Source organism: Hylobates moloch, unplaced genomic scaffold (assembly GCF_009828535.3).
Source record: "Hylobates moloch isolate HMO894 unplaced genomic scaffold, HMol_V3 SCAFFOLD_4, whole genome shotgun sequence".
NCBI lineage: Eukaryota > Metazoa > Chordata > Mammalia > Primates > Hylobatidae > Hylobates > Hylobates moloch.
Window position 1 is genome coordinate 3,244,836 of NW_026652279.1, and position 25,201 is coordinate 3,270,036.

Sequence of the window (25,201 nt, forward strand, 5' to 3'; positions counted from 1 at the left end):
GCTTTGCAGAAAGAAGCACCTGCTTACCTAAGGTACATCCCCAAATTATCCCAACCTCATCTAAAGTTACCAGGGAACACAGAACAAATCCATTAGCATCCCGCTGCCTTTTCAGAGAAATGACAGGTACTTCTCCCCTTGACTGATCAAAAGATTTGTTGCACTGTCTCTCTTAAAATGCCTCCTTGTTACAAACTGTGTAATCTTGGTCAACTTACCTAACCTCTCTGAACATCCCTTCCCTTACTTGTTAAATACTGAAGAACAATATCTGCCCCATGAATTGTGATAAAAGATTAAATGAGAGATTTCAAGAAAAGTGACTGTAGTATATCAAAAGCCAAAAAGCCAGCTACATTTTTGGACCAGATCACAATGCCATGACAAATACCAGTAGAATAATGGTCCACAACGTCACATCACATGCTTTCATTCTGCTGTCCTCATGACTTCCCTGTTTGCCAGCATCAGGGTTTTTCATGTTTACAAAGAAAATGGAGCAGGTTAGCAGGTCTCAGTGGCATTAGTGGGCAAAGCATCATGGGCAACTGCTGTTCATAAATGCACCTTCTCAAATGTATCCTGGGTTGATGATGACCACAATTCATTTCTATTTTGAAGGGCCCTCCATTTTTTACTTCTTTCTCAGTCTGAATCTCCTATACTTGTAGTACTGACAGAGTTTCCCTCGTTTCTAAATCAGAAAGATGAGCACGTGCAGCCACAGGAAGGGAAATCTGGGACCTGATGCCTATAATATTTTTCAGACAGAGAATATTCCCCCAGTGTCTCTACCCAGGAGATAGTAAACTACTCTGACATCTCAGCTGTTGTCCCTCCAAGCAGATTCACACACCTCTCGGCTAACACCCCCTTTGGGCAGGCATCTACTCACGTTTACAGTTATTCATTATGACTGGCTATACACAGACAGTGCCTTTGGTGTCAAACTGAATAGCCCCTTAGACCCCCATTCCAAGACAGCCAGAAGATACAGACATATATTAAATAAGACACAGGCAGGAAAACTGCACTGACTTCCTTGAAATGGGGAGGCTGAAGCCAACCAAAGCTGACCTGCTAGAGAGTCCTTCAGAGCTCCAGTGTGGGATGACTCACAGCAAGGGGAAGGGGATCAAAATTTTTGAGGTGCTTCAGGGTCAGAAAGTTTTCCAGAACAGCTTCTGTGGATGTCTGTGAACAAATATGCCAGCAAGGAGAAAGATCAACTATTTTGCAGGGGAATCATCTTGAACAAGAAGGGCCAGCATGCATTCTAAGTGCCAGGGCAAGTTCCCAACCCTCTGAGCTAGCGCATATCTATTGTGATTCCACACATCTCTCCATGGCATAATCTCTCCAAGAACACACAAGTGGAGAAGTGCCCTTCTCCATCTACAACCATCTAAATGTGGAGTCATAGGAGAAGGTGAGAGGCAGTGACTTCAAGAGGTGGCCTCTAGACCTCAGAATCCACTCTAATGAACACCCTGTGTTTAAACAAGGGATCTCACATTTCCTCAAAAGGCAGTTAGACACATTCACATACTTAGGAGTGAATCTAAGGACTCTAGAAAGAATGGCACATTTCCCCACTGACACAGCTGTATTGAAAAATCAACCTGCGTCTCTAAGGCAAATGAGAAAACACAACTGGTGATTTCTAGCATGGCATCCAATCTTCATTTTTGTGATCCCTCAATTCTCAGTTCAAGTATAAAGACACTTTTCTCCCCCCTGAAGTAGGAAAAGGATTAAGTAGGCAGGACATTTTCTAAGTTCTGTGTAGCATATGTTCATAAGCTTTCCTTTTGTAGCATTTATGAATTCATTCTGGAGTAGGGTTAAGCTGGAGCAAAGCAATTTGGCATGCTTGCAATTTGCTTTATCAGGAGAAGCAAGCACAGACTGCAGAGGCCACCTCGACCTGAGCAGCAAAGAAGCTTCCCAGAACCCTGAGGGAGACATTGATTATTTTCCTTACAGGGATGCACAAGCTGAGCCATCCTCCTTGCAAAATAGTCAATGAGCTTCATTCAAATTGTCCTCAGGAAAGCAGTGGCCAAGCAGACACAAGTGATCATTATCACACGAACTTAATTTCTGACCAAATTCCACAATCACACTGCTCTTCCTGAAGTCAGTCAGGCAGTATCTATACTGCTACACAAACCTCAGGGTCAGCATTCCAATCCATCCCAGCCTAAGGATCCCATTCAGCAGCAGAGGTGCTTTTCAAATCTATACATCCACTTCGGTACCTACTATCCACACTACAGAACACAGTGCAGCAGGAGATGAGGATGCAGTAGGAGAATTCTTAATGTTCACAATATAATGTTGAATGGAAAAAGCAGAATGTGCCATTTTCTTAAAAAACATGCCTACATAAAGAATTAACTGGGAAAAAAACACCCAGAAATGTCACATGGAGTCATCTCTGGGCTGTAGGATTATACGTAATTTCTATTTTCATCTCTTATGCTGAACTGGTTTCCAAATATTCTAAAATGCAAATGCATTACTTTTATAATAGTAATAAAGTAATTCTAAAGGGATTTAAATATATAGACTGTGATTCTCAAAATGCAGGAGTTAAAGAAAAAAATAAAGACATAGACTGAACCTTACAAAAAAGATTTTTATCCACAAAACAAAGAAGCATTTTCATTAAAACAATATAATTAACCTGCACCATTAGGAAAGAACTACATCATATTTCACATTCAATTTTGTTATTATCACCATCACTACTTCTTAAGCATCTGCTGTACACAATGCCCTGTAGTGGGTATAAGTACTCAAAAATAAACCAGGTGGTAACTAAGTTATTTACATCACCGGGACTCTTCCAGTGTTACTAAAGTTGAAGAACTTGAAAAGCAGCATTTATTAATAACAGGGGCATTAATCCAGCTGCCTGCCCTGTACTCCACTTACCCAGAGAGTCTCTCCCAGTCCTGCCAAGTAAGATTAAGTAGAATTAAGATGGCAGCTAATCAGGTAGACCTTGTGCCCTGGGCCACAGTGACTCCAGCAAGGGTGGGCACCTGACCTACATCAAACCATTCAGATTCTCTCCCACAGGAAGGAGGAATACAGGAACACAGTTAGTCTCTATCACCCCCTTGAATGAGGCACAGGGAGTTGCATGGGTGGCCATAGCTGGCTGGATATGCAAAGAAGCCAGTCTGCAGACAGAAGAGGTGAGAGGCTATGAGGATCCTGAGACAGTCCACTGCTCTTTAGGATGGAGATGCTGAGAGATATGTTTGTCCATTTACCCATCCCACTCTGGTTAGTTTTTGAGGGTCAACCACTTCCTGGCCTAAGGCTTCAGGAAGCTCACCGTCTAACCTTTTGTCAAATGAGTAAGCTATCCTGTGGCCTTATAGAAGCCTCACCTTTCATCGTTTTTGTCACTGTTTGTTTTGTATTGTTTCTTGAAAACAAATTATCCCTAAGACATAGTTGCAAGATTCAGAACTCTAAACTCTCTTCCCCCACTCATTACAAGCTGAATTCCTCCTCTTGTCCTTCTTTCAGATCTTAACTTAAATGTCATTAACTCTGACCACTCCAAATGAGGAGGCCTGCTATGTTTCGCCTCTTGATGTTTCTCAAATAAGATTTACATAACTGTTAATTGTACATGCTTTGCTGGTTTACTAGTTGTGATCTGTCTCCTTCCCTAGGGCATAAAATCATCTGCCCGGCCCATGTTCCTTGTACCTCACACAGCACATTCGTAGCACATTACAGGAGATCCATAGTATTGAATGCATCAGTCAGTCATCTAGGTGAGGGCATATTCATTCATTCAATATACAAATAATCATTGAGCACTTGAAATCTGCAAGGCTTAGTCCTTTCTTGATAAGGAACTAAGGAACTAATGATTCAAAAAGCAGATTAGGTACATATGCAAAGACAAGAACATTGACACAGCAGACACTGCTGAGGGCCTGTCAAACAGAAATTTCCCGCTTTGACAAAGAAGGCCATTACAGAATGGTAAAGGGATCAATTCAACAAGAAGAGCTAACTATCCTAAATATATATGCACCCAACACAGGAGCACCCAGATTCATAAAGCAAGCCCTTAGAGACCTACAAAGAGACTTAGACTCCCACACAATAATAATGGGAGACTTTAACACCCCACTGACAACATTAGGCAGATCAACAAGACAGAAAGTTAACAAGGGTATCCAGGAATTGAACACAGCTCTGCACCAAGCGGACCTAATAGACATCTACAGAAGTCTCCATCCCAAGTCAACAGAATATACATTCTTTTCAGCACCACACCACACCTATTCCAAAATTGACCACATAGTTGGAACTAAAGCACTCCTCAGCAAATGTAAAAGAACAGAAATTATAACAAACTGTCTCTCAGACCACAGTGCAATCAAACTAGAACTCAAGATTAAGAAACTCACTCAAAACCGCTCAACTACATGGAAACTGAACAATCTGCTCCTGAATGACTACTGAGTACATAACGAAATGAAGGCAGAAATAAAGATGTTCTTTGAAACCAATGAGAACGAAGACACAACATACCAGAATCTCTAGGACACATTTAAAGCAGTGTGTAGAGGGAAATTCATAGCACTAAATGCCCACAAGAGAAAGCAGGAAGGATCTAAAATTGACACCCTAACATCACAATTACAAGAACCAGAGAAGCAAGAGCAAACACATTCAAAAGCTAGCAGAAGACAAGAAATAACTAAGATCAGAGCAGAACCGAAGGAAATAGAGACACAAAAAACCCTTCAAAAAATCAATGCATCCAGGAGCTGGTTTTTTGAAAAGATCAACCAAACTAATAGACCGCTAGCAAGACTAATAAAGGAGAAAAGAGAGAAGAATCAAACAGACGCAATAAAAATGATAAAGGGGATATCACCACTGATCCCACGGAAATACAAAGTACCATTAGAGAATACTATAAACACCTCTACGCAAATAAACTAGAAAATCTAGAAGAATTTGATAAATTCCTGGACACATACACCCTCCCAAGACTAAACCAGGAAGAAGTTGATTCTGAATAGACCAATAACAGGCTCTGAAATTGAGGCAATAATTAATAGCTTACAAGAAGTTGATTCTGAACAGACCAATAACAGGCTCTGAAATTGAGGCAATAATTAATAGCTTACCAACCAAAAAAAGTCCAGGACCAGATAGATTCACAGCCAAATTCTACCAGAGGTACAAGGAGGAGCTGGTACCATTCCTTCTGAAACTATTCCAATCAATAGAAAAAGAGGGAATCCTCCCTAATTCATTTTATGAGGCCAGCATCATCCTGATACCAAAGCCTGGCAGAGACACAACAAAAAAAGGGAATTTTAGACCAATATCCCTGATGAACATCGATGCAGAAATCCTCAATAAAATAATGGCAAAACGAATCCAGTAGCACATCAATAAGTTTATCCACCATGATCAAGTGGGTTTCATCCCTGGGATGCAAGGCTAGTTCAACATACACAAATCAATAAATGTAATCCAGCATATAAACAGAACCAAAGACAAAAAGCACATGATTATCTCAATAGATGCAGAAAAGGCCTTTGACAAAATTCAACAATGCTTCATGCTAAAAACTCTCAATAAATTAGGTATTGATGGGATGTATCTCAAAATAAAAAGAGCTATCTATAACAAACCCACAGCCAATATCATACTGAATGGGCAAAAACTGGAAGCATTCCCTTTGAAAACTGGCACAAGACAGGGATGCCCTCTCTCACCACTCCTATTCAACATAGTGTTGGAAGTTCTGGCCAGGGCAATCAGGCAGGAGAAGGAAATAAAAGGTATTCAATTAGGAAAAGAGGAAGTCAAATTGTCCCTGTTTGCAGATGACATGACTGTATATCTAGAAAACCCCATCGTCTCAGCCCAAAATCTCCTTAAGCTGATAAGCAACTTCAGCAAAGTCTCAGGATACAAAATCAATGTGCAAAAATCACAAGCATTCTTATACACCAATAAGAGACAAATAGCCAAATCATGAGTGAACTCCCATTCACAATTGCTTCAAAGAGAAGAAAATACCTAGGAATCCAACTTACAAGGGATGTGAAGGACCTCTTCAAGGAGAACTACAAACCACTGCTCAATGAAATCAAAGAGGATACAAACAAATGGAAGAACATTCCATGCTCATGGGTAGGAAGAATCAATATCGTGAAAATGGCCATACTGCCCAAGGTAATTTATAGATTCAATGCCATCCCCATCAAGCTACCAATGACTTCCTTCACAGAATTGGAGAAAACTACTTTAAAGTTCATATGGAACCAAAAAAGAGCCCACATTGCCAAGTCAATCCTCAGCCAAAAGAACAAAGCTGGAGGCATCACGCTACCTGACTTCAAACTATACTACAAGGCTACAGTAACCAAAACAGCATGGTACTGGTACCAAAACAGAGATATAGACCAATGGAACAGAACAGAGCCCTCAGAAATAATGCTGCATATCTACAACCATCTGACCTTTGACAAACCTGACAAAAACAAGCAATGGGGAAAGGATTCCCTATTTAATAAATGGTGCTGGGAAAACTGGCTGGCCATGTGTAGAAAGCTGAAACTGGATCCCTTCCTTACACCTTATACAAAAGTTAATTCAAGATGGATTAAAGACTTACATGTTAGACCTAAAACCATAAAAACCCTAGAAGAAAACCTAGGCAATACCATTCAGGACATAGGCATGAGCAAGGACTTCATGTCTAAAACACCAAAAGCAATGGAAACAGAAGCCAAAATTGACAAATGGGATCTAATTAAACTAAAGAGCTTCTGCACAGCAAAAGAAACTACCATCAGAGTGAACAGGCAACCTACAGAATGGGAGAAAATTTTTGCAACCTACTCATCTGACAAAGGGCTAATATCCAGAATCTACAATGAACTCAAACAAATTTACAAGAAAAAAACAAACAACCCCATCAAAAAGTGGGTGAAGGATATGAACAGACACTTCTCAAAAGAAGACATTTATGCAGCCAAAACACACATGCAAAAATGCTCATCATCACTGGCCATCAGAGAAATGCAAATCAAAACCACAATGAGATACCATCTCACACCAGTTAGAATGGCCACCATTTAAAAGTCAGGAAACAACAGGTACTGGAGAGGATGTGGAGAAATAGGAACACTTTTACACTGTTGGTGGGACTGTAAACTAGTTCAACCATTGTGGAAGTCAGTGTAGCGATTCCTCAGGGATCTAGAACTAGAATTACCATTTGACCCAGCCATCCCATTACTGGGTATATACCCAAAGGACTATAAATCATGCTGCTATAAAGACACATGCACATGTATGTTTATTGCGGCACTATTCACAACAGCAAAGACTTGGAACCAACCCAAATGTCCAACAATGATAGACTGGATTAAGAAAATGTGGCACATATACACCATGGAATACTATGCAGCCATACAAAAGGATGAGTTCATGTCCTTTGTTGGGACATGGATGAAGCTGGAAAGCATCATTCTCAGCAAACTATCACAAGGACAAAAAACCAAACACCGCATGTTCTCACTCATAGGTGGGAATTGAACAATGAGAACACATGGACACAGGAAGGGGAACATCACCCACCGGGGCCTGTTGTGGGATGGGGGGAAAGAGGAGGGATAGCATTAGGAGATATACCTAATGCTAAATGACGAGTTGACGGGTGCAGCACACCAACATGGCACATGTATACATATGTAACAAACCTGCACGTTGCGCACATGTACCCTAAAACTTACAGTATAATAAAAAATTTTAAAAAATGAAAAAAAGAAATTTCCCTCTTTCACCTCACAGGTAAAGCCCTGTGCTGGTTAATTTTGTGTGTCAACTCAACTGGGCCATGGGGTGCCCAAATTAAATATTATTTCTGGATGTGTCTGTGAGGGTGTTTCTGGGTGAGATTAGCATTTAAACAGAAGGCCATCATCCAGTTTGTTGAACAGAAGAAAAGGAGGAGAAAGGAGAAATTTGCCCTGTTTCTGTTTCACTGTGTAAGCTGGGATGCATGATTTCATCTTTCCCTGCCCTCAGACGGGGATTATGCCATTGGCTCCCTTGGTTCTCAGGCCTTAGGACTTGGACTGAATTACACCACCAGCTTTCCTGGGTCTCCAGCTTGCAGACAGCACATCATGGAACTTCTCACCTTCCAGAATCACAGAAGCCAATACCTCACAATAAGTAAATAAACCAATAAATAACCTTTTGGTTCTGTTTCTCTGAAGAATCCTGACTAGTATAAGCCCCAGTTTTATTAGGGTGGCCTCTCTCCACAAAGCTATGTACTCAAGGGAAGGTGAGATTATCCCAGAAAAGAGATAAAACCTGATTAGTTTAAAACAGGGAAAGGGTAACAGCTGCTCTGATATCCCTTTAGCCCTGAGGGCAGCTGGGCAGACCCAGAGCAGCCAGAGACCCCACACCCATGCCCTACACACACACATCAGCCACCCCAGCTGTGAGCAGCCTCTTCTGATTGCTTAACATGCTGGCCAAATTGTATTTTCTATGTGCACCATAACAAGAACAAAGTTGGGAAGCAGCAATCTAAGCCACCGGGGATGAGTCCCATTCGGCGTGCCAGTGTCTGATTTAGGAAGGAGCATGGGACTGCAATCAACTAAATGAGACTTAAGGGGAAGTCTGCTCAGGGGTTACAGGAATAGTTCCTTGCTTTTAAAAGGGGACATATTTCATTTTGCCAGTGGATGTTGCCATGTCTGCCTGTGGCTCCCAAAAAGGAACCAGCCTTCTTAGAACTATGAAGGCAGCCAGTCTAAGAACAAAGTCAACACACTGAAGATGGCAGAGGAAAAAGAGCAAGAAATAGGCACTTTGGTAACAATGTTGAGCCACTGAATTAACAAAACTTGAAATTGCACCCCTCCCAGGAGGTCTTATTCCCTGAGATAATTCATTTTTCTTATTCTGATGGATTTTTATTTGGTGGATTTTCAAATGTAACTTGGTAGAGCAATTCACAAAATAATTGACAGTGCTTAGCAATCTGTCAATAGCTGAGTGCTCAAAATCCTCTCCCTGCTACACAGTGACAACCATCAAAGGCACCCTGGTGGGTCCCCAGTTGCTTGGCAAAAGTGGATTGCAGTTAGATTCCAGACATTTGGAGCCAGGATTCTATAATGGCTTCCCATCAATCATGACATCCATGGGGCTCAGCAGGTAGCCTTGCAGAGGGCAGGGAGCTTTTTTCCTTTAATTCTCCTATTGTTTGAACCATTTCAAGTTGACTTTTTGATTATTTGCAGCCAAAGGCATCTTCAGTGATAAATCCATCTTCACATAATTAGCAGCAAATTTATGTGGCCTCCTTCGAGCAAAGACTCAGGAGAAAATGATGCAGAGATTCATAATTCCACCCACATTCCCCAAAATCTTTAGATGATGGGTCTTCAGTGAATTCTCCCTACAAAAAAAAAAGACAACTGAGATGCCAGAAAAAGGATTAATCATGTGATCATCCAACACTTATCATGGGAGTCATAAAGTACCACACAAATGGTGAGGCATCACCTTGTCTCAGTGTTGAATTAGGGGCAGCATAATTTTAAAATACCAATTTGTACTTTTTGTTATCCCTCCTGTGTATACTGTTCCCTTTCGCGTCTCAAAAACTTCAAGACTTTTTGAGCACTGTCAATTATTTTGTGAATTGCTCTACCAAGTTACATTTGAAAATCCACCAAGAAATCCACTTCTTCCCTTTGTCTCCCAGGCATATTCAAACGCAAAAGATGCTAAAAGACAACCCCCAATCCCCTAAATCCAGTCCCCATTAAAGAGTTTTCTTTTTCAAAAAAGCCTAAATTCATTGAAGGGAATGTGTTACATCCCAGCAGAAAGGTCCAAAATAAAGACAATTTGCGTTGTTTTGTTTTGCTTAAAAGTGTTGTTCTTTGATCTGTTTAGGTGGGCAGTTGGAGTACAGTAAGGATTGGGCTTTCTTGGTGTTGGAGAGAAGCTGGAGCAGTTCCTTAAAGTAGTGGACGCTGGCACTCTGCTTCCTGGCAGAACTCTAGAGAGGTGACAGGACTTTTGATCGGGATAGTGATGGCATACTGGGAAAATGACTACTAAGGCCTTGAAGCCACAGTGAAAATCCCAGCCTTCTTTGCACAGATACAACAGAGCTACACAACACTGCATGGACAAGACGCCTCTCGTGGTGACCAATGTGGACTAAAGTTCAGAGGGCCTTTTTAAAAATGTTTTCTGCTATAACAGACCTGCAGCATTTTTGCATCAATGACCTTAAGTGAGCAGACCCTCCAAATACCACTTAGAACTTCCCAACATATAGAAGAAAAAAAAAGTAACCAGTTATCCATGTATGCATGCTTGCAATTCATGCAGCATTCAAAACAATTTTTCAGAATGAAATCTTTAAATCAGAATGCACACTCAGTTTGTATTTTTAGTTGATTTGACACATCATGAGCAACCAAAGGATTCCACAATACCAGGCCAAGTTCCCACTGTAGGGGTGGAAAGGTGTAATACCTTTCTTCACCGCTCACGAGAGTCACAGCCGACACTCCTATAACAAAAGACAGGTCAGCAAGAGAAAAGCATAGCAAACGTATTTAATCAAAGTTTTATGTGACATAGCAGCCTTCCAAAATGAAGACCCAAAGACTTAAGGAAAATAGTTTTTATGCTTAGGTTCAGTGAAGAATGCACAGCTGTGTAGAAATGTGGTAGAACAAAAGGGGTGTGTTCTACCGGAAATAGAAAATAGACTGGTGGTTGTGGGGGTGGGGGTGGGGACCAGCAAGGCCTGACTGTTCAGATTCTTCTTGGCCTCTCTGTGTAACATTCTTTCTCCCCAGTGTGGAGCAGGGCCCCTGTGGAATGAGGATCTTCAAGGGAGAAGGAAGAGAGTGACTTTTCTAGCTTTAATGGCTTGCTGTGGGGAAGAGACAGTCTAGTTTCTATGACCCACCTTAGGGAAGAGGAATTCTGGTTTATATGACTTGCTTAAGGGGAGGAAGAGAAGTAGAAGACAGGATTATGGGAGACTGCCAGAAAGACCTCGGTTCTGAGGGCTTTCCAATGTATTTCCTGCAGTTCAAAGTACTCAGCATGCTAAGGTACCATACTTTGGAGGATTGGGTTCTAAGCCCCGACACCACTAGTTATTTAATATTTTCCTTCCTGCAAATCCTGCTACCTTAAAAAAAGGAAAACTAACTGTGCAAGAGATAGTTCTGTAGCTAATGAGCATTATTAAATATTTTCAAAACATTCCAATAAAAGGCAATACCAAACTGCTTTTATTCTAATACTTTCTAAACAACGCCACATTCATTTATGAGGAATTGTATTTCCCTCAATGTTCTGGGCATTAATGAAGATTGAATATAAATAAAAGAATTGCCTTATATGTATGGCACTTTAAAGAGTTGAGATTCCCAAATAATACAAAAACATTTTCAAGTCACACATGGTATGTAAAGTGAAAATATTCTTGAAGGAAATATCCTCTAATAATACTTAACCTACTTCAGAGGGTGATGGGAAGCTCTATTAACACCAAAGGAACACTTTTAGATCTTCAAATAAAAGCACCATACAAATGCAAAGTATTATTATTATAGTTGTGAAGTAATTTCACACCTAGGGATGAGAAAACCCCAGGCCAAATTTTATTGCTTCTCTCATACGTGATAAACAAGAAATGCCATAAGCAAGGGGCGAGGAGGGTGGTTAGTGGGGGTGTGATAGTGGGGGAAGTGGAAATCAAACAGAACAAAGACTTCAAAGTTTCTCTTTCACTAGGACTTTGTATTTCCCCAGATGTCATTTAGGGAACTCTCAGGGAAAAAAGAAAAAAAAAAAAAAGTCTCTTAAAGGTCAGAGTTAAGTACAGGGACAAAGTTCTTATTGCTTTTGTACCAGATAAAGCAACAACCGGCTAAGCTGAAAAAAAATAAGCTTGTCTACTTCTACGGGGCACAATTTCTCCCAAAGCATTTCTCAAAAAAAGAGAAAAAAAAATGGCCAGATGAATTATTAATGAATCACCTGCTAGTATGATGATCTCACCTTGAAGTCAAAAGGTAGCTGCTTTAACAGACACCAGGATTTCTAGTCAGTTACTGAGAGCACTGAGCAAGACAGTCATTTGTTATTGCTGATGGTAGTGGTGGTGATGATGATGAAGATGACAATGATGTTGATGATCACGATTGTGATGATGGTAATTACAGTAATGATAGGATATGGAACAGAAGTTCTCAAACCTGCTGATCAATGGAATCACCCCTAGAGCTTTCTACAATACAGATTTTGGTTCTCCACTCAGCCCCACTGATTTTGAATCTCTGAAGATAGAACCCAGGAATTTTTTTTAAGTAGCCATCAGAATAACTGAAGTGACAGTATTTGTAAGTAATATAATGATTAAGAATGCGGGCTCTGTGAACAGACTGGCTGGTGTCTTCTCCCAGTTCTAACACTTATTAGCCATGTGACCTTGGAAAAAATACTTAGCCTTAAGTCTCAATTTCTACAATATGACCCACCTATAAATTTGACATGCTGTTACTACCTACCTTATAAGGTAGATGCCTAAAGTAGGCAAATTTTTTTAAAAGCACATATTAATTCCAAGAAAGACAAAAAATTTTATATTAAAGAAAACATAATAAATACCATTTGGCTTAGCAACAGAAAAAAATACATAATCATGATAATGTAAATATTACCTGTTGATTTAAATAAAAATTGTAATATAACTATGTCAGGAGGCTCTGGGGACCAGAAGTGGTAGGAGTGGAAAGGATCAGAGAGCTACTGCTAAAATTGATAAATTAGGACAAAACAATATAAGTACATTATTTAGAAAGAGAGAGATAAACACCAGAAATATCAGAATAGACAGTCGCTAATTCTGGGGAAGCAATCCAGAGAGAGGTAGAAAGAAGGCATAGACGTTGCAGTTTTTAAATATTTGCTTTTTAATGCTATTTTATTTAAACAATGTAGATACACTGCTTTGATAAAAATAAAAATAAAACGTAAAAGGTAATTTGTAATGCATATAAGTACAATATGGTATTTCCTTATATACTGAGGTTACTATAAAGCTTTTCAATTTACCAAAACTTGCTTTTAAAAAAAAAGATACAATACCTCCAACTATGCAATCAAAATGTCCATTTCTTAAAAGTGTACGATAAAGACTTACTTTTTCCCTGGCACACTCTAAATCCTAAAAAGATATTTGCTGAATTGGGCTGAGGATGGTGGAAAAATATATAAAGAAAAAAGTTCCTTTGTACAATCAAGGTCACAGCAGGAAGATGACATTTTCACCTGGGGTGAAGGCAGGGTTAAGGGAAGACCACTAAGGGATGGTCTAGTGTGCTGGAGTTAGCAAAAATTCCATTAACACTCCAGGCTCAAAGGGGGAAAGAGAAGAGGCAGTTACCAGACAGAAAGAGCTGTAGCCGCTGAAGAGAGGCCCCAACAGGAACTGTGGCCTTCCTTAGAGGGATACAGCCATTGCCAACCCACAGTGCTGCAGGGAAGAAGGTAGGGAAGAATATTTCAACGTCGTGTTCCCCGGTCTTCATCCAGTTCCTTCCCCTGGCTAACACAACAGAAAGCCAGCAAACAAAGGAGCCCAGGGAATGCCTGCAATAGAGGTTAGGCCCTTGGTGCAGAGCCGTTTAGAAGAGAGAGGAGCTGGAAGCACAAATGAATACCCAGCACAAGCACTATACAAGGTTGTTGTTGTTGTTGTCGTTGTTGTTGTTGTTTAATTTGTCTTTTTTTCTACTCAGCCTCCTAAAACAAGCCCCTCAAATTTTCATCTGTTTAAGAAATATTCATCACATGATAGTGATACACTGATGTTATGCATTTGTTAAAATTTACTAAGCATTTTCATATATATTGTCTTCATGTGATCCTCAAAACAGCCCTGTGCAATAAATAGGGCAAAAGTTATCCTCATTTTACAGGTGAGGAAACTGACATCTTGAAGAAAGTTAGGAATCTTGCACAGAATCACAAAGCTAGCAAATGGCAGAGCCAAAACTAGAAGGAATGTTTCCTAATACCCCAGCTAAGGTTCTTTCTACCATATAATACTATCACGCTATTTATTCACAGTAGGAGTGCAAAATTTGATATCCCTGTTAAAAAAAATTAACGAGTTTTGTTTTAGGCACTGCACAGAGCACAGAAGTAGTCAACAAATAAGACACAAGGGGAAATAGAGAAAACTTGCCCATTCCATTCTCATTCTGCATTCCACAAGCAATGCCAGAACTGGAAGTAATTGAGTTTTCAATCACATTTTACACATCAATTAAAAGAAGGTGTTCAGTAGGGTAAGAACAATGTTCAAAGGAGAAATAAAAATTCAGGGAAAGTAGACAAATGTCTAAAGAATATACCTGTTGTGTTTGGGGTTGCTGGGGGTAAACCAAAGAAAATCTCAGTCCCTCCACAATCCCCATGACACAAAGAGACCAGGGCCCCAGAAATTGGGAGGGATGACTTCTCTGCTTCTCTTCTCATTTCCAGCTCTACCCCCACATACATACACATTCTTTGAGAGCTAAGAGAAGCAGCCAAGAGTGACTTCTCTGTACCAAACACAGGAGTACTAGGAAGTTCAGCAAAAGAACCCATTTTTGAGAGTCTAATAAAGAACTCTGTACTTTTTGTAATCTACTGCAAAACACTGAGCTACTTACACATGATGAAAGAAAGTAATGAGTGGCATTTTAATTGTAAACCTCCAAACACACCATATTTATTCCAAATCTAGCTCACTAATAAATAGACTGTACTATCAATTAGGGTTCTGTAGTTGCAAGCAGAAGAAATCAATTGGCTAATTTAAGAATTATTGGAAGGATATTGGAGTCTCAGCTAATCCATGGCAGAATGGAAAATAACATTTGGAGGCCATGACTAGCCAAGACAGACATGGAGGCAACAGTGGTCTCATAGTACATGTTGGCAGATCAGAATGCCCACCTAGGACAAGGGAGAATCCTTTAGCTAAAGAATCAAATTCCAAAGAAGGAGCATTTACTTAGCCAAGCTTGTGGTCATACACCCATCCATAGGCGGGGGGCAGGCCCCTGAGTAGGGTCCCTGGTTACAGTTCCACTAGCCTAATTACCTCAAAGAGAAATAAAGGTGCTGTTAGGAAGGAAAAACATATACACAACAGAAAAAAAAAAAGTTGGTGGGGGGGTTCCCTCTATACTACCAAGGCTTTCTTTAAAAATTCTTGAAGTAGCAGTGGATTCCTAATTTCTCAAGACTATTAATTAGTAATTGATGACAACAAAAGAAGGTAGTTTTCCTAATACCTACAAAACTTCAGCCTAATAACTTTTCACTTCCAGAGGCCTCACTTCCTGTATTACCTGAAAGTTACCTTTTCATTTGATTCCTAAGGACCAAGCAGAATTTTCCCTTCTTTGGTAGCAACACGCTTATTTTAGAAATATTATCCTGAAGCTTCTAAAAAGAATAGACTTATAAAAATGTATAATGAATAAATTCATAAGGATGCTGTTGTTGCTGCTGCTGCTGCTGCTGCCGATGATGATGATGATGATAATGATGATGATGATGATATTAATAAGAGCAGTGGCAGCTCACATCTACTGAGCACTTATCATGGGCCAGGACTTCTAACTCCTTGACACAGAATACTTCATTTAATTCTCCACAATTACATGAAGCCAAAAACAGTATTATCCCCACTTCACAGATCAGGAAACTGAGACTCTAAGAGGGTGAATAAGTTGTCTGCAGTCCAATAGCTAGTAAAAGCCAAATCATGACTAAACCCATGTCTGATTCCAGAGTACCAATTCAACAAAAGCTTTTCACTGAGAATACAGAAAATGGACTGTGCCTGTGTGGAAACATTCCCCAAGAGGAAAGGAAGCACCGTATCTGTGCCAAAAGATTACAAAGCTGTCAAGATGGCTACATCACCACTAAATCCAATTATTTATGAGCATTTATTTCTAAAAGCTATCAAGTATTTCTTTATTCCAAGATGTGGCTCAGTGGTCCAGAGACATGTAGTTATATGGCCAAAAATAAGAATTATCTACTGCTTAAGATAGTATTTTCTTCACTGATGTTCAACAATTATGGCAAAATTCCAAGCCAACCAGTTTTCATGCACCAGAGTTTAGTTGCCCCAAAGCAAATCCTAAGAAAAGAGGATTTTTTTTAGAACTCATATTTTGATTATCTAAAAGGGGTTTTCTCCAATATCCCTGTAAAATTCTTCTTTGCCCTCCAAATAAACATGAAAAATTCAGCCCCAGAAGTCGATTTGTCAAGAAGTTAGGAAGAACTTAAAGTATAAGGTAAATCAAAACGGCTTTTCAACTTTAACTAAAGTGGTCATAGTTATGACTGCTGTAATAAAAATGACAGAAAAAACCCTAAAAGTGTCAAAAATGTAATTTATGATGAAAACAAATGTAAAATTATAGCATATTTCACCCTGGCCACCAAAGACTCGTGATGAAACTGCAGCCCTATAATTGCCCAGAATGAATTCTTTAAATTAAAATACTTCATGCAGAACAGAAATTAAACAATGAATCAAAGAACAATGCTGTACAGAGGTATGCTCATAAATATACCTAGCAAAGAGGAAACAATTACATTTTTCCATGTAAAAACCAACTTGATTGCAATGTTTCACAAGAGGCCGAGTAGGTACTTTTCCCATTGCTTCAAGCTTGGAAGTTCATTTCTGTAATTCATTTAGGGCTCAGAGTGACTGGGTGGAATGAAATTAGATACACCAAATTCAGTGGCTCTTTTCTTTCTACAAAACTGGCTCTTCCATGCAACTGCACAACTGACTTTCACAATAAATTTCATCCAACCCAATTGAAATGCCACTCTGCATTTTATTTTAAATGCTTTATTTGGCCAGCTAGTTTTATTTAACTATTGGCCAGAAGTGGTACAAGTGCGTTCTTTTTCTATCTAGCATTAATCTTAGTAAACTTAACTCCATTGGAATGTCTTAAGTGCTGAGAAGAAAGCAAAAGTCAGCAAGCATACAATTGCATTTGTCTGCTCTCAACACATCATTTTATTTCCTCCTGCTCTCTGCTAACTATTGCTCAGCACTTTTGCCTAACAGGGAGGACAAGCAGGTGGTTAAGGAAGTTGTCCTGTCAGCTATATCTTTAGTCCAAGTGTTTAAATCTCTGAATAAAAGAAAAATCAATGTTGTAAAGGCAATGTTTGTCAAGGCCATGTAATAAATACACTTACCTTTACAGACTGTTCTCAATGGATTTCTCTTCTTTCCTGAGCTTCAAAGCTACAAAGAGATAAAAATGAAAGACAGAGTTGTCTGTGAGTAAAACAACAAACATTTTCTCCCCATGTCTCTAAATAGAATTTCCATATGCCATGGTATATGGTGCTAGCCAAATAAACCATTGATAAAACTTGTGCCTCATACCTCCCGCACAAGAGGCCAAAAAAAGACAGTCAGAAACTGAAAATGGTGCACACATCTACCCAGAATTGAAGCACACAAACCTTGGCCAAATCTACAGTCAAATCTTTTGGAGTGTGTACTCCTCAACAGAATGGGAATGGATTATAGAGAGATGAAAATCAAATTAAACATGAGTGTGACACACTCAATCTGACTAAGCATTTTATTTTCTTATTTCTTTTTGTCATCTTTCTTGCATGCTCCATTTCCATTTCTCTGAAAAAGTTCCACTTAGGGATGCCTATTCCATTTATACGACGTGCATGGTCCTTCTAATATAAACCTCATCACTTGCTCCGTAATATATGTGTGCATGATTACAGGGAGAATCACCCTTCCTGTACGTAGACTGCAGCCTTCTCTCAGAAGAAACTCACAAAACAGAGGAAGCCACAACTTGACATTTCAAATCAAATCTTGTTCACTTCAGCTCTCTGTGATCAAAACATAAATACTATGCACTGACCACACACAAATCAATGTGACAAAAGATCTGCAAAAGCAACAGTAATAACTTACAGTTTCATGAAGCTGGTTCTTTAATCATCCAACCTTACTCATAAGGTGACTCTATAGCCACTAGTAATGGGAATATGACTCTTTCTCTCATTTTTGGCTAGGTCCTAACATCTCTGAAAGGTGCAGTAGTTGGGGATAGACAACTACACCATAGTTTTTTCACGGTTCTTTTTTTTCCCTTCAATATCTGAAGGGATTGTTTTAGCTTTTACTGGGCTACTTCCTTCCACATCCCTCTATTCCACCAAAGAATGCATGACCACCAAAGAACAGGTCAGACTTATGGGCTAAGATGTAAATTTCAGACTATTAATGCAGGAGATAAGTCCATTCTATGGGACAGCATCAGAAATTTCTCCTTCCCCCTGAGCTACACGGTTTACCAATGAGTTTAGAACAAGCATAGTTTGGAGAATACTAGATAAAATAGTATAATATGGCACTTGTGAAATCTAAGAGATGAATAATCTGGTAACATGGAGATTGAGCTGAATCCCTTTCCACTTCAAGCACAGAAATGCTAAACAAAATATGATGATGACTTAAAATACATATATGTGTGTGTATGTGTGTATATATGTGTGTGTGTATATGTATATACATATGTGCATATATATACACACACGTGTACATATATACATACACATGTGTATATATATACCCACATATATATACACGCATATAGATACATACACACACACACACACACACACACACACATACATATAGCCAAGCCCAAAAGAAAGAGGAAAAGCCGTCTGGGAAGTGAGAAGCGCCTCTGCTCAGCCGCCAACCATCAGGGAAGTGAGGAGCCCCTCTGCCCGCCTGGCCAACTGACTGGGAAGTGAGGAGCCCCTCTGCCCGGCCACCCAGCTATCTGGGAAGTGAGGAGCCCCTCTGCCCGGCCACCCAGCTATCTGGGAAGTGAGGAGCCCCTCTGCCGGGCCGCTGCCCTGTCCGGGAAGTGAGGAGCACCTCTGCCAGGCCGCCCAACCATCTGGGAAGTGAGGAGCGCCTCTGCCCAGCTGCCAACCGTTTGGGAAGTGAGGAGCGCCTCTGCCCGGCCGCTGTGCAACCTTCCAAGTGTGAAGTGACAGCCTTGTGCGTGATCTTTTCTGTCTTCCCCAAGTTTGCATTTTCGACATTAAAGTTTACTTTTTAGTTAAAAAAAAAAAGAGAGAAAAAGCCAATATAAAACTACATGTAGAGTTTCTAGAATGAAAGACATGAGTCCTCTTGAAAAAGTATACCAATATCTCAAAAAGATAAATAAAAGCAAATCCATACTTTGATACATCAGAATGAAACCACAGAATGCAGAGATAAAAATAAAGTCTTAAAGTCAACCAGAGAGGGAAAAAAAAAGAGACTTCTGGCAAAAGAACATGTCATCAGCAAAAATAAAAGTAAAGCAACAGTCCGGACACTGTCTCACGCCTGTAATCCCAGCACTTTGGGACGCCAAGGCAGGCAGATCACCTGAAGTCAGGAGTTTGAGACCAGCCTGGCCAACGTGGTGAAATCTTGTCTCTACTAAAATATAAAAATTAGTTGGGCATGGTGGTGGGTGCCTGTAATCCCAGCTACTCAGGAGGCTGAGGCAGGAGAATCGCTTGAACCCAGGAGGCAGAGGTTGCAGTGAGCTGAAATTGCGCCATTGCACTCCAGCCTGGGCAAAAAGAGAGAAACTTTTTCTCAAAAAATAAAAATAAAAAATAAGCCCATGCTAAACCTATCATTCAAGAATAATAGAGAACAATAGATAAATAAGAACATTTTTCAAAAAAAAAAAAGATTGTTTAGTGCTCACAGTAGTTTACTTTTGCCAAAAGAAATACTAAAATAAGATATGCTTGAATAAGTGGGAATTTATCCCAGAAGGAAGGAGTGAGAAACAAGAAGCAATAGTGAACAGAGAAATTAGTAAGCATGATGGTAAATCTAGTAACTTTAATAATAAGTAATGGGTATTGATTAATAATTATTAAGCCCTACTTTTAAAAAAACAAAACAAAACAATTTTTAGCGTTTGCCAATAAAGTGAAACTGAGTGGTTTATCACGATCATATGGAATAAAGAAGGGGGTAATAAATTGTTTAGAAGAAGGACAGAAATACTACTTAAGGCATTAAAGATGTGCATTAAAACTACTGATTAACTTGTTAAGGATAACCAGCATTCTTTCTCTGTCTATATAGCCAAAGAGGCCCTTACACACGTACTCACAGAGATTTGTAGAATGTTGACATTCTACAAATGTATTGCCAGGATGGCAAAAAATACAGAAAACAACCCAAACATCTATCAGCAATATGATAAACACTTTTTTTACATATTCTTAGAATGGATTATTATATATCTTTGGAAAATCAATGAAACAGTTACCCACATCAACATAGATACCTCTCAAAATATGATGTAAAACAAAAGAAGCAAGTCACAGAAAGCTATACATATTATTCTATTTGTATAACATTCAAAAAGGCAAAATAAATACTGTGTTGTTTTTGAATATAAAGTGGTATAAAACAAAATAAAGACAGGGAAGAAATTTACATAGAATTCAGGCTATCTTTATCAGGAGAGTGGGAGAGGAGATAGAATACATGAGAGGGATGGGGGGATTCTGGAATCTGGTAATGCTCTGTTTCTTGGCCCAGAAAGAGGTATCTAGACAATTAGTTTATTATTTTCTTTAAACTGCATATGTATCCTTGCACAAATTATTTTGCATGTATGCTCTATTTCCGAATTTTAAAACATACAAGAGTAACCACCAAAAGAATAGAAATTTCCAAATCAATAGGGGAAACAACATGGAGTAAATGCAATTGATTCTCTGTACAACATTGAAATGGAAGGCAGAAAGAAGCAAAGGAAAACACGCTGAACAGAAAATACAAAAGAAAATATTTTACTAAGTCCAACAGTGTCAGGAATCAGGGTAAGCACATCTGTTAAAATTTTATCAAAACGAATGTTTTAAAATCTTGCTATGTGTTGTTTATAAGAAACAAATTTAAACATAAGTTTTGAAAAGAAAAGTGTGGGTAAGTACACATCAAGGAAACAGGAACCAAAAAAAAGCTGATGGAATAAGTTATTGTTAGGCATGACTGAAGTTAGCAATAATAGAAGAGAAAGTATTTATATTCGTTTTTTACATTTTATTATTATTATACTTTAAGTTTTAGGGTACATGTGCACAACGTGCAAGTCTGTTACACATGTATACCTGTGCCATGTTGCTGTGCTGCACCCATTAACTCATCATTTAGCATTAGGTATATCTCCTAATGCTATCGTTCCCCCCTCCCTCCACACCACAACAGTCCCCGGTGGGTGATGTTCCCCTTCCTGTGTCCATGTGTTCTCATTGTTCAATTCCCACCTATGAGTGAGAACATGCGGTGTTTGGTTTTTTGTCCTTAGGATAGTTTGCTGAGAATGATGGTTTCCAGCTTCATCCATGTCCCTACAAAGGACATGAACTCATCATTTTTTATGGCTGCATAGTATTCCATGGTGTATATGTGCCACATTTTCTTAATCCAGTCTATCTTTGTTGGACATTTGGGTCAGTTCCAAGTCTTTGCTATTGCGAATAGTGCCGCAATAAACATACGTGTGCATGTGTCTTTATAGCAGCATGATTTATCATCCTTTGGGTATATACCCAGTAATGGGATGGCTGGGTCAAATGGTATTTCTAGTTCTAGATCCCTGAGGAATCGCCACACTGACTTCCACAATGGCTGAACTAGTTTATGGTCCCAACAACAGTGTAAAAGTGTTCCTGTTTCTCCACATCCTCTCCAGCACCTGTTGCTTCCTGACTTTTTAATGATGGCCATTCTAACTGGTGTGAGATGCTATCTCATTGTGGTTTCGATTTGCATTTCCCTGATGGCCAGTGATGATGACCAATTTTTCATGTGTCTTCTGGCTGCATAAATGTCTTCTTTTTAGAAGTGTCTGTTCATCTCCTTCACCCACTTTTTGATGGGGTTGTTTTTGTCTCGTAAATTTGTTTGAGGTCATTGTAGAGTCTGGATATTAGCCCTTTGTCAGATGACTAGGTTGCAAAAATTTTCTCCGATTTTGTAGGTTGCCTGCTTACTCTGATGGTAGTTTCTTTTGCTGTGCAGAAGCTCTTTAGTTTAATTAGATCCCATTTGTCAATTTTGGCTTCTGTTGCCATTGCTTTTGGTGTTTTAGACATGAAGTCCTTGCCCATGCCTATGTCCTGAATGGTATTGCCTAGGTTTTCTTCTAGGGTTTTTATGGTTTTAGGTCTAACATGTAAGTCTTTAATCCATCTTGAATTAACTTTTGTATAAGGTGTAAGGAAGGGATCCAGTTTCAGCTTTCTACATATGGCTAGCCAGTTTTCCCAGCACCATTTATTAAACAGGGAATCCTTTCCCCATTGCTTGTTTTTGTCAGGTTTGTCAAAGGTCAGATGGTTGTAGATATGCAGCATTACTTCTAGGGCTCTGTTCTGTTCCATTGGTCTATATCTCTGTTTTGGTACCAGTACCATGCTGTTTTGGTTACTGTAGCCTTGTAGTATAGTTTGAAGTCAGGTAGCATGATGCCTCCAGCTTTGTTCTTTTGGCTGAGGATTGACTTGGCAATGTGGGCTCTTTTTTGGTTCCATATGAACTTTAAAGTAGTTTTCTCTGATTCTGTGAAGGAAGTCAATGGTAGCTTGATGGGGATGGCATTGAATCTATAAATTACCTTGGGCAGTATGGCCATTTTCACGATATTGATTCTTCCTACCCATGAGCATGGAATGTTTTTCCATTTGTTTGTATCCTCTTTTATTTCACTGAGCAGTGGTTTGTAGTTCTCCTTGAAGAGGTCCTTCACATCCCTTGTAAGTTGGATTCCTAGGTATTTTATTCTCTTTGAGGCAATTGTGAATGGGAGTTCACTCATGATTTGGCTCTCTGTTTGTCTCTTACTGGTGTATAAGAATGCTTCTGATTTTTGCACATTGATTTTGTATCCTGAGACTTTGCTGAAGTTGCTAATCAGCTTAAGGAGATTTTGGGCTGAGACCATGGGGCTTTCTAGATATACAATCATGTCACCTGCAAACAGAGACCATTTGACTTCCTCTTTTCCTAATTGAATACCCTTTATTTCCTTCTCCTGCCTGATTGCCCTGGCCAGAACTTCCAACACTATGTTGAATAGGAGTGGTGAGAGGGCATCCCTCTCCTGTGCCAGTTTTCAAAGGGAATGCTTCCAGTTTTTGTCCATTCAGTATGATATTGGCTGTGGGTTTGTCATCGATAGCTCTTATTATTTTGAGATACGTCCCATCAATATCTAATTTATTGAGAGTTTTTAGCATGAAGGGTTGTTGAATTTTGTCAAAGGCCTTTTCTGCATCTATTGAGATAATCATGTGGTTTTTGTCTTTGATTCCATTTATATGCTGGATTACATTTATTGATTTGCATATGTTGAACGAGCCTTGCATCCCAGGGATGAAGCCCACTTGATCATGGTGTATAAGCTTTTTGATGTGCTGCTGGATTCAGTTTGCCAGCATTTTACTGAGGATTTCTGCATCGATGTTCATCAGGGATATTGGTCTAAAATTCTCTTTTTTTGTTGTGTCTCTGCCAGGCTTTGGTATCAAGATGATGCTGGCCTCATAAAATGAGTTAGGGAGGATTCCCTCTTTTTCTATTGATTGGAAGTTTCAGAAGGAATGGTACCAGCTCCTCCTTGTACCTCTGGTAGAATTCAGCTGTGAATCCATCTGGTCCTGGACTTTTTTTGGTTGGTAAGCTATCAATTATTGCCTCAATTTCAGAGCCTGTTATTGGTCTATTCAGAGATTCAACTTCTTCCTGGTTTAGTCTTGGGAGGGTGCATGTGTCTGGGAATTTATCCAGTTCTTCAGATTTTCTAGCTTATTTGCGTAGAGTATTTGTTTGTTTATAGTACTTATTTGTTTATAGTATTCTCTGATGGTAGTTTGTATTTCCGTGGGATCAGTGGTGATATCCCCTTTATCATTTTTTATTGCGTCTATTTGATTCTTTTCTCTTTTCTTCTTTATTAGTCTTGCTAGCAGTCTATCAATTTTGTTGATCTTTTCAAAAAACCAGCTCCTGGATTCATTGATTTTTTGAAGGGTTTTTTGTGTCTCCATTTCCTTCAGTTCTGCTCTGATCTTAGTTATTTCTTGCCTTCTGCTAGCTTTTGAATGTGTTTGCTCTTGCTTCTCTGGTTCTTGTAATTGTGATGTTAGGGTGCCAATTTTAGATCCTTCCTGCTTTCTCTTGTGGCCATTTAGTGCTATAAATTTCCCTCTACACATTGCTTTGAATGTGTCCCAGAGATTCTGGTATGTTGTATCTTTGTTCTCATTGGTTTCAAAGAACATCTTTATTTCTGCCTTCATTTCGCGACGTACTCAGTAGTCATTCAGGAGCAGGTTGTTCAGTTTCCATGTAGTTGAGCGGTTTTGAGTGAGTTTCTTAATCCTGCGTTCTAGTTTGATTGCACTGTGGTCTGAGAGACAGTTTGTTATCATTTCTGTTCTTTCACATTTGCTGAGGAGTGCTTTAGTTCCAACTATGTGGTCAATTTTGGAATAGGTGTGGTGTGGTGCTGAAAAGAATGTATATTCTGTTGATTTGGGGTGGAGAGTTCTGTAGATGTCTATTAGGTCTGCTTGGTGCAGAGCTGAGTTCAATTCCTGGACATTCTTGTTAACTTTCTGTCTTGTGGATCTGTGTAATGTTGACAGTGGGGTGTTAAAGTCTCCCATTATTATTGTGTGGGAGTCTAAGTCTCTTTGTAGGTCACTAAGGACTTGCTTTATGAATCTGGGTGCTCCTATATTGGGTGCATATATATTTAGGATAGTTAGCTCTTCTTGTTGAATTGATCCCTTTACCATTATGCAGTGGCCTTCTTTGTCTCTTTTGATCTTTGTTGGTTTAAAGACTGTTTTATCAGAGACTAGGATTGCAACCCCTGCCTTGTTTTGTTTTCCATTTGCTTGGTAGGTCTTCCTCCATCCCTTTATTTTGAGCCTACGTGTGTCTCTGTAC

General features: G+C 39.4%; 1 protein-coding gene across 6 annotated transcripts in view; it reads right to left on the reverse strand.

The window, feature by feature from the left end:
• Positions 1-25,201, reverse strand: part of FHIT (fragile histidine triad diadenosine triphosphatase) — a 1,522,387-nt gene that overhangs the window by 1,452,713 nt on the left and 44,473 nt on the right. For all 6 annotated transcript variants that reach the window (XM_058437111.1, XM_058437110.1, XM_058437112.1 and 3 more), the window contains exon 2: positions 17,368-17,416. The gene's annotated coding sequence lies outside the window, so the exon portion shown is untranslated. The remainder of the gene's footprint in view (positions 1-17,367; positions 17,417-25,201) is intronic.